We start from the raw sequence: 17288 nt of genomic DNA on the forward strand, positions 1-17288 counted from the left end.
CTTGGATGTTCTGTTTGAAAGGAGACCTGATGGCTCGTTGAGGCATTCTGTCTACAGGAAACCCACCCACACGGATTCTTACTTGAAGCCTGATTCCCACCACCACCCAGCTCAGAATAATTATCTCATCAAAACTTTATACCACAGGGCTCATTGCATTTCGGACCAACAACACCTGACCAGTGAATTATAACATGTACACTTGGCCCTCAAAAGGAATGGATACTCTGACCGTACCATCCGCCAAGCTGTTTCTCCCTCCATACAGAAACAACCACTTGGTGCTCCGGTCAAAACCATCACACTACCATATATAGCAGGCGTTACTAAAAAGATTTCCAAAATTCTAAACAAACACAAGATCCAGGTCCGGTTCAATACAGTACACAAAATTCGTGATCTGATCCCGTCCGTGAAGGATGTCATTCCTGACTTACAGTACCCCGGGGTTTACAAATTGAGTTGTACCTGCGGTGATTGCTATATCGGGGAGACGAAGCGACATGCCTCTGACCGAATTCGCGAGCACAAATCAGATTTGAAACACGGCAGAACGAATTCTGCCGTCGCTGATCACTGTTACAACGCTGTGGGTGATCACGATATAATTTTCTCCGATACCAAGGTTATTTGCAAACCCACGGGTTTCTATCAGAGATTTGTTCACGAGGCAATTCAGATCTACAAACACAGACACAATTTCAACCGAGAAGATGGTTTCAAATTAAGCAACCATTGGAAAGATGTTCTAAATCGAACCAAACATTAAACGAATTTTTCAATGGTACAGTATATTTTCTAGTAGTGGTACCCCAAACTTTCGCAGCTTAAAATCCCCTTTTCACACCACCAGCATGTGGACGCTGCCATGCCCCCTCGCCAGCCTGCACAGGTCGACCCCCTCCCTACCTTTCGTCATGCTCAGTCCGCCTATTAAAATGCTAATTTTTTAAAGCTAATATCTTTGTCAAGGCACCTTAATCCCTCTCACACAGCTTAAAGGCTGTGGTCTGAGCTTGGCTCTGTTTCACTCCAGCGCAGTCTTCAAGACAGTCTGGTCCCTTCACCTGATGAAGGCCGCTTGTGTTGTGGCCGAAACGTCGTGTTTTTTTTATTTTTTACCTACGTGACTTTACCGAATAGAACCAAAGAGTACCAACCACCACAAACTGTAGAGGAACTACAGTCATTCACTTTTGGTGGTGTGGTCTTAATTGCAAATTATTTATTTCTAAGATTGAGAGAGAAAAAAAACGAAGCCCTAATTCTTGTCAGTCATTGCAAAGGACGTTGCTTCTTCTTCAAAGCCAGTGTCGTGGGTATACCATTGAATAAATGAGTTGAGTATAATAATGCATTCGTTGCCATGGTTGCATAATGTTTTGTTTGTTATATACGTGTTTTCATAAAATGGAACTTGGCACCTTAGACAGGAGTCTAACTTGACTTGAGAGCGATGTAAAAATGAGAACTCTGCAGAAAGGCGTTGAGGTTGGCCGGAGACACCCCCGACTCCGGGTGCTCATTCTAGTGATTAGCTGTGCCGCTCCAGGAGTGGATCACGAGGTCAAATATACACGCACTGCCTTTATCCCCGACAGATGATAGATTGATGGCCAAGTTGTGGAGGTCCAATTAAGTAACTTTTTTTTTACCAGGTAAGGCCCACCGGACTATATACAGGAATACCTTGCACTTTCGTCTGGTTATGGAGCAGAGCATGGACGAATGTCAAAAATGGACGAATGTCAAAGCAGAGCCTTTATTTCGCTTGCAAATTTATTTTGGCCGGCGAGAAATGTACATGTAAATAACTACAGTAAATATAAAAGCGTGCATGCAAATAACTACAGTAACTATAATACGCATGCGTGCGAAACCTAAATAAACAGAAATAAAAAATAAACAATATGTAACCAAAACTAAATAAACAAAATGATACCTTGAAATATATACACTGTAGTATTATACTGTTATCACAAAAATAACTATGAATTGTTTACAGTGTAATCACAGAAATAAGTGCAGTATTAATATATGAATGAACACATATACGAGATGATCACTGAACGATTAATATTCAAAGACTGAACGAAAAAGATGGTGCGTGGCGCGAACGTCGTGCAAGGTTGGATGAAATCTGACGAAAGATGAAAGCACGTGGACGAAATTTGAAATGTGGTTATAACAAGGCCGTAGCCATGGAGTCAACATTGGGGGGGGGGGCAAATCTTCCAGGGGGCCTGCCCCCCCCCCCCCAGAAAAAAATATAAATGTGAAAACTAATTCACTAACACATGGGATGAACTTTTTATTAACTTTTGTTACAATAATGTCTAATAGTGTATTGTATTACATTGCTCTGTTTTATCTATTTTTACCTTTTCTTGTTTCATTGTATGCAATGGCAGAGATTAGGGATTAATAAAGTACAACCATAACCACAATCATATACACAGAAACCTATGCGTTGATTTATATGAAGACAAGTCCAGATATTGTGGGCAAGGTTTAGCAAATTGTTGTTTTTATTTAGATAGCATAGCAATGATCATTTGTAAATATTTTTTATAGCAATATATTGGGGGGGGACATTTTGAGCATATTTGAATATTGGGGGGGATGTGTTCCCCCAAATATATATTATAATTACGGCCTTGGGTTATAATTGAAAACGGCCGAAAGAGCGAAGCGACGAAAGTCAAGGGGATGAAAGTCAAGGTATCGCTGTAGCTATTTTTTAGAAGCGACCTGGCCACCAATGATAGCTCAATGAAGTGGCTTATTACGTGTCCATTTATAGCAGCCAAACACTCCAAACGCATGATTCTAAATGTGGAGGGAAAACCCGGAGGACCCGGAGAAAAATCCACGCGACCACGGAGAGAAACATGCAAACTCCAAATATGCAGGCATCAGGGTTGAACCCGCGACCTCATGTATACCAGGTGAGGTTGTTAACATCTCGCCACTGTGGCGCCCTCAAGATCCCCACTGCCTGGCAAATTGGCAAGGTCCCCACTGTCTCACACAACGGAGAGAGCACTTCGATTTCTCATGGGAAAGATTGGGTACGAAATGAAATCAATAATTAGAACACATTGGTCAATCCATGATTTTTTGGTAAATCTACGCATGCCACCTCTGAACTGTGGGTAGGCCGAGCGCAATCGCTCGTTGCCATTGCAAAGTCGCCCGACCACGAGACAAAGATCCACCGCTGAACATATTGCGGAAGTCGGTGGAGAAGCACAAGAGAATATGTAAAACAGCGGTAATGAGCTCATCGCAATAAGCTATAGAGGAGCTTCGGGAGTTGAAAAGCTGACGTAAACCAGCAGCAGAGGTGTTTAAAGGAGATCTGACGATTTGCTGTTGTTGAGAAGTGCCACGTGTCACGAGTCGTTGGAGAATAAGTCGGGATAAGTACGACTCGAGGAGAAGATCCACAGAGAGGATATAACTCCTCCTGCACCAAACTGTGCCAATGCAGTCACACGTCATCATCAACACGAGCTAATCACTTTATAACCGCAGGTTCGTGGACTTATCATCACGATGAAAATGATCTGTCCATCTGTCACATGACAAGAGACGTCGTGAGAATTTTATTGTTTTATTGTATTATTTCATTCTCATTCTACGTGACTTTACCTAAAGAACCAAAGAAGAAGAGAGAGCGTTTCTGTAGCTGTATGCACACCCACTAAAAGATCTACGCACTGCTGCTGCTGTGCTGTCATTATCGGCACGCGCCTGTGTTATCGTCATCACGGGGCCCGTCGCTCATCAGCTGCCACTGCTGTGCGTTTGGCCGTCTCGCTTGCGGCATCGTGCTGTGAACGTCGATTTGCATCGTGTGCAACAAACTCCTTCTAGCGAGAGAAGACGGCCTGCTCATCGACTGCGACTTAAGGAAGGATACCAGGCTGCGCTTTCAGTCCATTCATCAATAAGTATCACAACTACTTGGTGTCTGTGGGATAAAGTCCTTATCGATTTTGCATACGGAGTATTCGATTTGCTTTTTGATTTCTACCAATACCTTCGTAAGAGTATTACACAAGTTGTGCCGATCACCGTACTGGTATAGGTTTGTCTCCCTTAACGAGCGTTCTTTCTGTGAGAATTCGCTATCACGAGCCATTTGAATTTGGGACCAATTAGTTCGAAAACGAGCTAAATGTTCACTTATCGAACGGAGACCGATCGATAAGTTTCCGTCGCTTTGCGGCATAGGGTGCACCATGACACCGCAGCCCTTTGTAGCGGCTTTGTTGTGGTGGAGCGGGGGGGGGGTCGTGATGGCATTGTAATGGGTGCGGCACTACTAACCCGGCGACCCGAGTTTGATTCCCACACACGGCCAACTCCGATGACGATTATCTGAACCGGTCATGGGCCCCCCTTAGGTACAATGTGTAAACATTGCCACCTCGGGAGACAAAGGCAGTCCGGGCGTGGTGCTGGCCACCCACCCCTCGTGTGCCATGCCGGCCTTCATAGGTACTCGCTCACAGCGCTTTCCGCAAGGCTGTTAAGGCTACACGGGTGATCTTGCATTGTGACTCTTCACGTGTGGTGTTACATTTGAAGTTTCATTACTTTATTTTTTTAATAATAATTCGTATTTCTCAAGTAAAAAAAAAAGTTAAAGAGTAGAACATTTCGGTGCTGAAACGTGTCTCAGATTTTAACATGGCATGCGAAGGGGAAAGCGATGATCATTAAACGAGTGTTCGCTCACCGAGCTATTTTCGCGTAACGTATCTCGCTCGTTCAGCGAGACACGCCTGCACCTGCTCTCTGGATCTTTCGGTAAAGTCACGTAGGTATAAAAGAAAAATTAACCACGACGTTTCGATTGCAACACAAGCAATTATCATCAGGTGGGGAAACCACAGCAATATTCTTTTGTTTGTTGAAGTGGGAAAGAGATACCGTGGTAAGAGGTTTTATTGGTAAGAGAGGGGGGAGGGGCAAGGGAGGGGGGTAGGGGAGCGTTGCGTGGACGCAAGGGGAGGGGCGTGAAGCTGGATGGGGGAAAGTGGGCGGGGCTGGAAGTGGGCGGGGCTGGGGATGCACGGGGGGGGGGCAGAGGATTGCTGTGGTTTTCCCACCTGATGATGATTGCTTGTGTTGCAATCAAAACGTCGTGATTTATTTTTATTTTATACCTACGTGAATTTACCGAAAGAACCAGAGAGTATGGATTCGTGCAGTCACGAAAGCTTCAAATCTAGATTACGCCTGCACTTGCTTGCGTTAACGTCCTGTTCCCATTTATCAGCATGTTCAACCATTCCTTGGCATACGATGATATCATACGAATCTGGTTTCCATGTGTTACTCTCATTCAATCATACCCTACACAACTAAACACCTAAATAATTGACAGATACTGATTGGAACGACACCAGGTAAGGCAATTGTAAAAGCATGGTTTTCTGGTCCACTTTCTGCCCCGCCCCCTCTCTCCCCCCACCTCCTCTCTCTCCCCCCCTACTGCCGAGGCCTACTATATAACCTCGTTCCATGGCAGATATCTCGCCTACTTCAACAGTTGTTTCTTGCTGTGGTTGTCCCACCTGATGACGATCGCTTGTGTTGCGATAGAAACGTCGTGATCTATTAGGGGCTACCGTCCCCCACCATCACCGAATTGTCGGGGCCGTTGCTCCCCGACTCCCCCGTTACATTCACACTACTACCCCCCGGCTGTTCTGTGGGGTTCGGGTTACCGACCCCCGACTCCTCGCCCCCCTGTACCCCTGACTGTGTTGTTGACCGCGTAAGCATGGCTCAATTAGTGGGCTTGGACGCTTTACGCTGGCGGTGCGCTATGCGGGTTCAGTGGCGGTGCGCTGCGGTGAGCGTGCTCGCAAAGTAAAATCCCGTCCCGCACGTGAACAAACAGGTACAGCGCGCCGACGCGTGATTCCCTCACACACACGCTCTACGCGCTCAGGCAATAACAAACACGACGCTGCTACCTGCCGAGCCTCGTGCACCAATCACACGCGAGGGAGTGGGGAGTCGGGGTGGGAGGCCAGGGGCGTCTGCCGTGCGCGTGCTGCTGATTGGAGGGGGTCACTTCGCTCCGATTTAAAGGGCCGTTTAAACAGCCGCGCGAATACGCGCACGCCAGCCGCTTAGCTCGCTACCTCGCTATAGACATTCGCACAGGGACGCGACCGCAACAGTCACACAGGCACGCGAGCGCTAAGCACTACTGTAAACAATCGCACAGGCACGCGAGCGCTAAACACCACCGAAAACAGTCCCGTAGGCACGCGCGCGCTGAACACTCCGCCCCGTGGTAAACAACCGCGCATGCACGCAAACACCAAGCACGCTCTACCCTCCTCTTCACACTCACAAAGACCATACGACACAGTTTATCCCCCTACTAGCTATTTTATTTACCGCGAGTAACCCGTTAAACTACGCGTGATCATGTGGGTCAGTGGATGCCAGCCTATTCCCCCTGGGCTCCTAGGCTCAATTTATCCTGCCTATCGCTCCGCTCTCTACCCTCGATTAAATAGCTCAAACTCACCTCTCTCTCACGCTTACGTCCACTCTGCTGGAAGCTGTAGAATGGCGATGTTGTGGGTCGTCTCCGCGGAGGATGGTGCCTGGCTGTGCTGAAGCTCGTCACACGGACGATTCGAACGGCCGGCTCCGTGGACCTCGATTACTGGAAGAAGAACTCTGGTGCTACCCTAAGCCTCCGCATTTTATCCACCCTATCCGTGGTGCTGTTGTTCGTCCACCCGTGCTCTTTGCCCAATCGGAGGCCGAGTTATTCTCGTCCCTTTCACATTTGGGTCTATAATTTTACCTATAACAAAAAGGTATTCAGATGCTTCCATACCCGTGCTGCCCTGTCCAATTGGAGGCTGAGTTATTCTCGTCCCCTTCACATTCGGATTCGTAATCTCACCTATCACAAAGGCGTACCGCTGTTCCCACGCCCCATGCCGTGTGTGTGTGATCTCATCCGTGGTGGCTTTTACAGCCCCCTGCCGTGACTATGTACTTATAATATCAGGCCACGGCGCCGCAGTGCTGGTCAGCCCCGGCCGCAGGAAACCATGAAGCTCGATCCCATTAGGGGCTTCTGGACGAAAACCTGTTGGCCAGGTGACCCACCCCGCGGGCCCTATGTGGGGCATGCGTGTGCGGGGTGAGCGTGGATTCATGCGGGGGGGGGGGGCGGCGAGGGTGCGCAGCGGCGGCGGCGTTACTCCCCGGTGGCGGCGTCACGGCGGTGGGTACGTCCCCGACGGAGCGGCTCCGCTGCAGCGGCACCACAATTCCTTTGCAATGTGTAACTTAAACCTTATAATGGTACATATATTGTATTTAGGGAGGGAGTAAACATCTCACCCCATGCTGGCTATGGGAGAGGTGGGAGTTACCCACACTTCATGCTATCACACACAACCTCATCAACCAACTATGATGTACAGATTTACACTGCTGGGTGTGGAAACGTACTCACTGTTGCAACTGTTGGACCGGGAGATCGAACTGGCAAACCACTGGACTGTCAGTCCAGTGTGCAAAATATAACCACAGCAGCATCCGTGTATCGTATGATGCAGCGGATTTTTGCGAAGGTGTTGCAGATTTTAAATTCACAAAGGGTAATTCTGAAGGTGGTTGAACTGGTTGACATGGCTGGCGCGCTGTACTGCCGCAACCAATATATCTCTTATCTTATAATCAATCTTAAATTTAAGCAGTAATTTCGTTTTATTGCTTAATCTTCTGATTCGTTGAGCTTTTTAATTTTAATTGTGTATCTAAATATTGTTATTTTTGTTTATGTATTATTGCTTTGGTTATTACTGTTCTGCCCCGCGGCAGATAAGGGGGTGTGTTTACACAGGAACTTCCTGATATATGGTGTTGAGTTTGGTCTAATGACCAGGCAGTTACGAGTTAAGGGTCTCTAAGCCCCGAGGCCAGGCAGGTGTGTCAGCCATTAAATAGAGTACAAAATGGAGGCACAATTAGCGTCTCAGTGAACACAGGTGCATCTGTTCATTGCGGGAATTTAATAAGCATTGTATGTAAGTTCGTTTATGTTCTTATAATACTGGGAATTCCGTTATGTTAGAATTCGATTCGAAGCTTTCGTGACTGTAGAGATTACTCTTTGGTTCTTTCAGTAAAGTCACGTAGAAATAAATAAAATAATAGAATACGACGTTTTGATTGCAACACAAGCAACCGTCATCAGGTACAAATGAATGAGAAAACAAACATAGTAAACTTAGAAATATAATGCAATACAGCACAGAGAGTCGGCCAACAAAACAGTCAACAACCCACCTGGTTGATTACGTTCTTCCAAAGATTGCTAAATTTGAGAGAGAAAAAACATAGACACGGAGACACACAGACAGACACACAAGCAGAGAGAGACTCACACAGAGACAAACAGAGAGAGAGAGACACACACGGGCACACAGAAAGACAACGTCTCTGTGTCGGGGCCCTTAATAGAGAGAGAGGGAGGGGGCAGAGGGGGAGTTGTGTGGAATTCCTGCCCATGGGGGATGGACGAGCTGGACACTGGACTGCTAAACAAACAAGCACGGCGCGTTGAGTGGAATTACTGAATGGACTTATAAACAAGCACGGTAGAAAACAAATTTAGTAAAATTAGGAAGTGTAATGCAATGCAACACAGAGAGACGGTTAGCACACAGTTAACGCATAGCCTGGTTGATTATGTTCTTCCAAAGATTGCTAAATTAGTAGTTAAGTGTGAAACCAAAAAAGCACGGCAAACCCTCCCCGTAGAGGTGGTTCAAACTAGATTCGAAGCTTTCGTGACTGTAGGGATTACTCCTTGGTTCTTTCAGTAAAGTCGCGTAGAAAGAAATTTTATGAAATAATAGAATACGACGTTTCGATTGCAACACAAGCAACCATCGTCAGGTACAAATGAATGAGAAAACAGAGTAAACTTGGAAATATAATGCAATACAACACAGAGAGTCGGCCAACAAAACAATCAACACCCCACCTGGTTGATTACATTCTTCCAAAGATTGATACATTTGAGAGAGAGAGACAAAACATTGACACGGAGACACACAGACAGACACAGAAGCAGAGAGAGATTCACAGAGAGAGACACACACATAGACACACATAAAGACGACGTCTCTGTGTCGAGGCCTTAAATACAGAGAGAGGGGAGGGGCATTTGTGTGGAATTCCTGCTCATGGGGTACGGACGAGCTGGACACTTAGGCCATAATGTGAACTAGGAAAAAGTGGCTAGAAAATGATTATCGTTCCCACACCTGGGCACTACTTTTTAAATGATTTTTTTTCATAGACAAAACCATTATCGACTTTATGTTAAAAGTTCTCCTCAAAATACCCTGCAGTTTTTTGTCACAATCCATAAATGTATATAATTGTCAATTGGAAAAAACGAAAATCTTATGCTGCTGGTTTTGTTTGTAACTTTATTTTTATACATTTTAGCAACACAAAATATCTCTCAAACTGACATTTATACATGTACCTAAACACTTGAGACAGGTTTTGGTGCATTATATACTCAAGTGTGAATGTAGACCATGAAATATGGCACATTTGTAGAAAATATGCTTCAACTTTACGGATTGGCACTAAGCAACATTAAACATAAACATTATAAATTTAGCAAAACTGTGGTGTTTTATACATCAAAAATTTCAGTAGGTACTGTGTAATCACAGAAAGATACAAATATAAGCACACTTTGGCCCAAGTTGGCTGAAATGACTCGAAATGCTACACTGTCCCCTTATTTTTGAATGCTGCCAAAAAAAAATACAATTCTACAACAGATTCTTTACAGCTCAAAATCACCTTAAATTATAACACAGCGCATATTTACTCATCGGTATCATCCCTATCACTATCAGAGCCATCATCCCATGTAGGTCTTTCTTCTGTTTCCTGTGAAACATTTGCACAATTGTGGCACCGACATAAATCAGTACAAGACAGTCTTGCAGACATACAGGAACATCTTCCAGTCTCACATTTGCTATGCTTGCAACTGCAGTGGACTGCCTGCAACACACTTTCAGGGGCAGGATTTCTAGTCATCCAGGTCACTGATTTAAAGCTTTCGTGACTGCAGTAATTCATATTCTTAGTTTTTTCGGTAAAGTCACGTTGAAGAGAAACAACAAAATAATAAAATAAATAAATAAACAATTAAACATTCTCACGACGTTTCGACCATAACTCAAACGGTCATCTTCAGGTGTGTTGGTTTGCATAAATTTATTTTTTAAATAAATGCGCCGTTTAAAAATAAATTTATGCAAACCAACACACCTGAAGATGACCGTTTGAGTTATGGTCGAAACGTCCTGAGAATTTTTTTTATTGTTTTATATATTTTTTATTATTTTGTTGTTTCTCTTCAACGTGACTTTACCAAAAAAACTAAGAATATCCAGGTCACTGTTAACTCACCATCCTCGAGGTGCCATCCATTGCCAACGGGTGAAGGGGCACACATTATACCTTTCAGAGAATGTCTCATTATGGCTGCTTAGTAGTTTGCCCTTTTGCAGTGTTGGTACAGGGCGCCACTTGTCGGGGGCATGGATAGTTCTGGCAAAGCTGACGATGCCATACAGAATGCTTTGTATCTTGCATCGGTCACATTTTCGGCAGATGACTGGCCATACAGGTGGCACACATATGTGCAAAGTAGCTCAAAGGTAGACTGGTCTAGGTTAAAACTGCTACCCAGATTTGTAAAAGCAGTCAGATATTCCTCTTTCTCACAAGCAACAGAAAATGCCTTTCTTTTGCCTTTGCCATAAAAGGCACTTGTAGAGTCACAACCTGAGAAGGTATGGATCCCAATAAGTGCCAAACAGACACTTGTGCCGAGAGCTGACGACACCTTAGCTAAGTCAATGAGCCTTGTTTTGTTGCCAACCCCCGTGAAAAAATACAACCTACATGGTAAATCTGGCTGCAGACTTAAAGCAATCACTGCCACATCAGTATCAGGGCTCTTGATGACTACAGTTTGATGTTCCTGTGCAGCATGTTGTGCATGTAAAAACACCCTGGTGTCACATTCCTCATGATCACATGTCAGATCTTCAACAGCACTGAGAGTTTGTAAACCCTCCATTACAGTCACGCAGTGACACAGGTCTCCATGTGCTATGTACAAGCTTAAGTCCTTGCCCACAGTGGTAAGATCAGCCTGTCGCCACACAATATAGAGGCATTCTGCCAGTGCTCCTTTGTTCCATCTGATAGAAACTTTTTCCATTGTGTTGGTGTCTTCTGATCCCGTCCATAAATTTTCACCAGTTGTGTACCACCACCAGCGCTACGTGACCGTTCTAGGTTTTTAATACTCATTTTCGGATACTGGTCAATCACAAAGTCTATCCGTGTACAGTTGTGTTTCAGAGCAAGCTTGACTATGTACTGTAGTATGGTCTCTGCAAGCTCTCCAAAGGTACTTGGTATTGACTGAATGGCTTGAATGACTGCCATGCCATCAACGAGAATAGCTCCATCTGTCAGAACTTTGTCAACTAAACAGTCTCCACCTTTGGTTTCCAATAAATCCATAAGAGCTGATTTGTTTGTTTTAGCAAGTGAACCATCAGCACTGGCTAAAGGATATGACACAGTTCCCAAGGAGTAAGACAGAATTTCCTGCAGGTCTATTTTTCTACTTTGACCTATGACGAGTAATCTGGAGAATAGTTTCTTGTCGGCATGTAGAATCACTTCCTTGCCTGCTGCAGATTTCTTCTTTGTCTTTGCTTGGTCACTAAAGGTCTTCCGTTTTTGTGTTTTGATGGGAGCAAATGTCAACTGATGGTGATAAGAGTCTTTGGTCCATAAACTCTTTGACAGCATTTTCCCCCTTTTCCGGAGCTGCGAGCAAATCCCTCATGATTTCTTCAGCTGCTACTGTCCCAGAGCTAAGACACACAATGCCATCTTGGAGTGTGTCAAAAGGATTCAGCATGGAATCTAGGGTGGAAATTATTCTGGCCACAGGCCTTTCATCAGCATGAATTCGTGTGCTGTCAAGGTTTTTTCGTTTCCTTATATCGGGAGATTTACCTGCCATTGCCTCACACTGTCTTACTATGGCAGCCCTTTCATGTTGCGACAATATCCAGCGATATACTGCAGCCCGATTCTGTGTTAACCCTGTCCAAGCACCCTTTGTCTTGGAATCTCTGTTGCATGTTTGCTCAATGGCCTGGTCACAAGCAATCGAGGCAAATCCATGGACACTTTGACGTTGGACAGTCCACTGGCCTTTAACACTAAGCTCACTGTGGCAAGAAGGATGTGTGAGGGACAAATTGACCATTTCCAGCCAGTATGAAGGTAAATACCTAGCATAATTTACACGATCGTACGCAAAAAAACCATGCCATCATCAAGCACACTGTTGACAGGTGAAGCTGCCAATCCGATTTTGTGTTGCTCTTACAAATAGAAGGAGTATCTGTACCATGTCGATGTATGAACTCCAGAAGGCAAACGTTGGGTTTTCTGCACTTCCTCTTTTAACAAAGTCTTCATATTTCGAACACATTTTGTCAAATTTCTCATTCGCACACAAAACATCCATTGTTCTGTCTGGGAATGCACATTTGATATCATTGATGACATCTAGACACTCATATCTCTCCTCTGGTGGCAGAGAATCTAAGAAGGTGAGAGGTCTGATGCGTTGCAGACTCTCATACAGAAGTGTGTGTGCCCTCATGCTGCGGTTGTAATGATGACCACTGATCACTCCATTGATGGATCCTGGGGCAACAACTTCGGACTCAATGAGTATGTCTTGCAGTCCTGCATCTCCAAACCTTTTTCCTAGAATGCTCAGGTAGGACATGCAGGTGTGAAATTCACCTAGTCTAATCACTATACGCTGAGTAAAGTCATCATCTTTCCAGCGGATTTGCTGAGCTTTGGCATATATAGCTTGGTCAAAAACTAACACTATATGGTCCAGTTCTAGCTGATTAGCAATTTGGACACTTCGCTTCAGAATTGTGTTTACTGTTGACATCTCTGTCGGTGAAGCCTCAATGACTGGAAGATAATACAGTGCTGACTTTTGCAGAGTGCCATCACCTTGAAGTAATGTATGGAAACCTGTCCAGCTTGGTATTGTGCATCTTTCAGCATCTATGGACTTTACAAAAACATATGCCAGTTCAGTTTGTACAGCAGACACCGTGTTCAATTTGTATGTGTCCGCCTGTAATGGAACACTTTCCTGATGAAACAAGTGCTGTGGTCCTTGTCTTTTAGAATGATGGTACTGTTCGACAGGGATACTAGGGGGTACTTTCAATGAGGAAACGTCCTTCTGTAGTGGTTGTCTGTTTGTTGTTGACACAGGTTCAACTATAGAACTTTGCAGCATAACACCATTTGTGTGGTGGGTAGTTCCACGACCTGACAGTGTCTCCTCCCCAAAGTCAATATTGTCCCACACAAGTACTGTAGGAACCTTCTTTGAGAATCCCTTTGGTATGTTGTCTCTGCCCTCTACAAGTTGAAGTTGGGCAAGGCTAGTGTCTAGACTGACAACTGTGTCCCATGATGCACAATGTCCTCGTCTATTTAGAAGTGACGCAATTTGTGATGAACCTGTTAAATGGCGAACCGTTAGACCAAGACACAATTATTTAGGGGTCTGCCTCCGACCCATTGATGCAAGATACACAATGTCTTGACAGATAGATATCACTTTTAGGTTCAAATCATCTGGAATATCAACATAATGGGCCAGTGTTGGTTCCTCAGTTGCACCAATAATCCAGGAAATCAGATTGTACAGTTCAATTGGAACGACAGATTTTGCCTCGCTCACATTTAGGTCATCTGATGTGGGTGGCCACGGGCATTTCATACCGGGAAAGTCACACAGAAGCATCTTTAATATTAATGCCGCACTGTAAAGTGTCCCCGTGTCCTCTGCAGTATTGATGGAGGCCATTGAACTTGGTCTTTGTGGACCAGCTTTTGCACTAGCCCTGTTTTCACAGTCACTTTCGCTAGTTACCTCAGTTGACTCTGTTGTTTCTGTACCTGATGGATGAGGTAGCCTGTCTATCAGCTTATCTGCAGACAATGTCTCAACGAAAACCATCTCACTTATGTTGCGCATCTTGGGGGAATGAAACACCAGCTGGGGGAAATCACGGGCCAACCTCCTCTTCAATTTATCCTGCCTGAATCGAAAAGATAGAGTGAAAGATGACCACAATGGTATAAATAAAGATATATTCACACTGAATTTGTTTTTAAGTTAAAATACACTGTTAACAGATTCTACACGTTATAAAATATGATTATTATGATTATTATGAATTCCATTTTTGTTTGAAAAAGAATGTTGTTGCATAAACGTTCTTTCCAAAGATTCCAAAGACATTTGTGGTATTCAAATTACCTGTAGTTTGAAGCATCAAGATCTTCGTGTTTTTTCACCAGATTTCAAAAAGATCCTTCTTAGCTGAGTCATCGTCAACACCTCTTGGTTACACAATTATTCCATGGCGGATGATCCTCTCACAGAAGATCTTGTTGCCGGCATCGAAGGTTGGCTCATTTCTGAAAAGAAAACACATTAAAAAGAGAAAAGATGTATTAATTTATGTGCCATAACTATTGCACAATGGCTTCAATTTTAAATGTAGTGTAAATAGTAGTGAATCGAAACCTGACAAAGTGATTTGAGATTTTTTTTATTCTTCAGCAAGAAAACTATTTCTAGTTTCTTCTACCTTAACAATTTACTAAACATTTTTTTTTCATTTTGAATTACTGGTGCAAAAGTTGTGCAGTCAAGACTGTGTTTACAGACAAATCGACAATACTTTACTTTTGAAATGTGAAAATGTGAGGGAATTATTAATTTTTATTTAATAATATAAAATATTAATAACTCACTGTTCTTCTGAGGTCACCGTAACTGATGCACTGGACTTTGTCAAGAACCTGGTGTACTGTCTATAACAGGACTTGTGGTATCGCACCTCCAGAGACACAGTCTTTGTCCCGAACATGCACAAGAATGCTAGTGTCTTCCTTCATCTCAGCAGCTTTCAGCAACTTGCCTGTAAATAAATAAATAAAACTTATTAACCTAATAAAAAAACTGTGTTAAGAGTTAAACAATATTGAGTGTTCTGGCTCTAGCTGTATGCAAAAGAATGCAAATCTGTCTCTGACTGTAAAATAAACATTACATAAATTATGTAATTGTAATTGAAAGTTAGCCATGATACCCAGCATAAGGGAATAACAGTTCAAACGTGTGTGTGTTTGTGTGTGTGTTTTGTTTTTACCTACCTGCTGACAACGTTTCTGCCTGTGAAAGATGGTCCTTCTGGCGTTTGCCTCCCACAGTAATGTACTTGTCCGTTTTCTTACAAATTATGCACAAGGCAGGAAGCACAGGACCAGCACAAGCTACTGGCAGGCTGGTCCTTGACCTAAGTTTCTTTGTCGGACAATCAATTATAGCGATCATAACGTTACTACCCGATGGCACAGACTGGCCTTGATCTTGAGCGTCAGGACGCTGTGTGGCCCGTTTCTCGGCCGCATCCAAGCGCTTTTTGTCAATGTAACGCCTGTAGCAAGTGGAGTGAAACCCAGCGTCTTCGGGAACATTGTCAAACTCGATTTCTAGACAATGTTTGTTTTTTTCTGCTATTCTCTGATTCTCACCCTGCAAAAAAAGCCACCGTTTGACGCAGTTTCTGAATGTATCCCACCGTGTGCGTGTAAAATCCTTTGTTTCTTCTTTCTTTATGGACGTGAGATGCATGTAGCATTGTTTAAAATACTTTTTACGGACTTTTGAAGGAGGTCTGGCCGTAATTTCCTCTTCTTCACTACTCGATATTGACAACAAGGGCGCAGACATTTTGGACTAATGTTTACCTACTCTTTGGTTCTATTCGGTAAAATCACGTGGGTAAAAATAAAATAACAAGTGGCCTTCATCAGGTGAAGGGACTGGACTGTCCAGAGGACAGCGTTGGAGTGAAGACAACAAGCCCAGGTCGCGTCCTTTAAGCTGTGTGGGAGGAAACAAAAAACGCCTTGACAAAGGAATTAGCATAAAATGATGTACTGGACCGGCACGGTGGGGGGGGGGGGGAGTTTACATAATGTTGGTGTGGAGGCAAATAAGCTGCTGTGAAAGTTTGGAATACCACTACTTGAATAAATATACTGTACCATTGAAAATTAGTTTAATGTTTGGTTTGATTTAGAACATCTTTCCTATGATTACTTAATTTGAAACCATCCTCTCGGTTGAAATTGTCTGTGTTTGTAAATCTGAATTGCCTTGTGAACAAATCTCTGATAAAAACCCGTGGGTTTGCAGAGGACCTTGGTATCGGAGAAGACTATATCGTGATCACCCACAGCGTTGTAATAGTGATCAGCTACGGCAGAAGAATTCGTTCTGTCGTGTTTCAAATCTGATTTGTGCTCGCGAATTCGGTCAGAGACATGTCGTTTCGTCTCCCCGATATAGCAGTCACCACAGGTGCAGCTCAGTTTGTAAACCCCGGGGTACTGTAAGTCAGGAACGACATCCTTCACGGATGGGATCAGGTCACGGATTTTGTGTACTGTATTGAACCAGACCAGGATCTTGTGTTTAGAATTTTGGAGATCTTTTTAGTAACGCCTGCTATATATGGTAGTATGATGGTTTTGACTGGAGTATCAAGTGGTTGTTTCTGTATGGAGGGAGAAACAGCTTGGCGGATGGTACGGTCAGAGTATCCGTTTCTCTTGAGGGCCAGATGTACATGTTTTAATTCACTGGTCAGGTCGTGTTGGTCCGAAATGCAATGTGCCCTGTGGTATAACGTTTTGATGAGAGAATTCTTTTGAACTGGGTGGTGGTGGGATTCAGGTTTCAAGTAGGAATCTGTGTGAGTGGGTTTCCTGTAGACAGAATGCCCCAGTGAGCCATCAGGTCTCCTCTCAAACAGAACATCCAAGAATGGTAGCTTGCCATCTTTCTCCACTTCCATGGTGAATTTGATGGCGGGATGTCTAGAATTGATGTGGTGTAGGAAAAGGTTCAAAGCTAGGAGGCCATGTGGCCAAATGACGAAAGTGTCATCCACATATCTCTTCCACAGGGAAGGTCTGAGGGTGGAAGTCTGGATGGCGTCTGATTCAAATTTCTCCATGAAAACATTGGCTATCACTGGTGATAA

At 44.0% G+C, this 17288-nt stretch overlaps 1 long non-coding RNA gene across 1 annotated transcript; it reads right to left on the reverse strand.

Annotated features, from left to right (window-relative positions):
* Window positions 1-10323: 10323 nt before the first annotated feature.
* LOC142924287 (uncharacterized) lies at window positions 10324-17050 on the reverse strand. The gene is made up of 3 exons (XR_012941474.1): window positions 14989-17050; window positions 14489-14649; window positions 10324-14267 (listed from the first exon to the last, which is right to left on the reverse strand). It is a non-coding gene; the product is annotated as an uncharacterized LOC142924287 (long non-coding RNA).
* Window positions 17051-17288: the final 238 nt, after the last annotated feature.

The sequence above is a fragment of the Petromyzon marinus genome, chromosome 11 (assembly GCF_048934315.1).
Source record: "Petromyzon marinus isolate PM22_M1 ecotype Great Lakes invasive population chromosome 11, UKy_Petmar_22M1.pri1.0, whole genome shotgun sequence".
Taxonomy (NCBI): domain Eukaryota; kingdom Metazoa; phylum Chordata; class Hyperoartia; order Petromyzontiformes; family Petromyzontidae; genus Petromyzon; species Petromyzon marinus.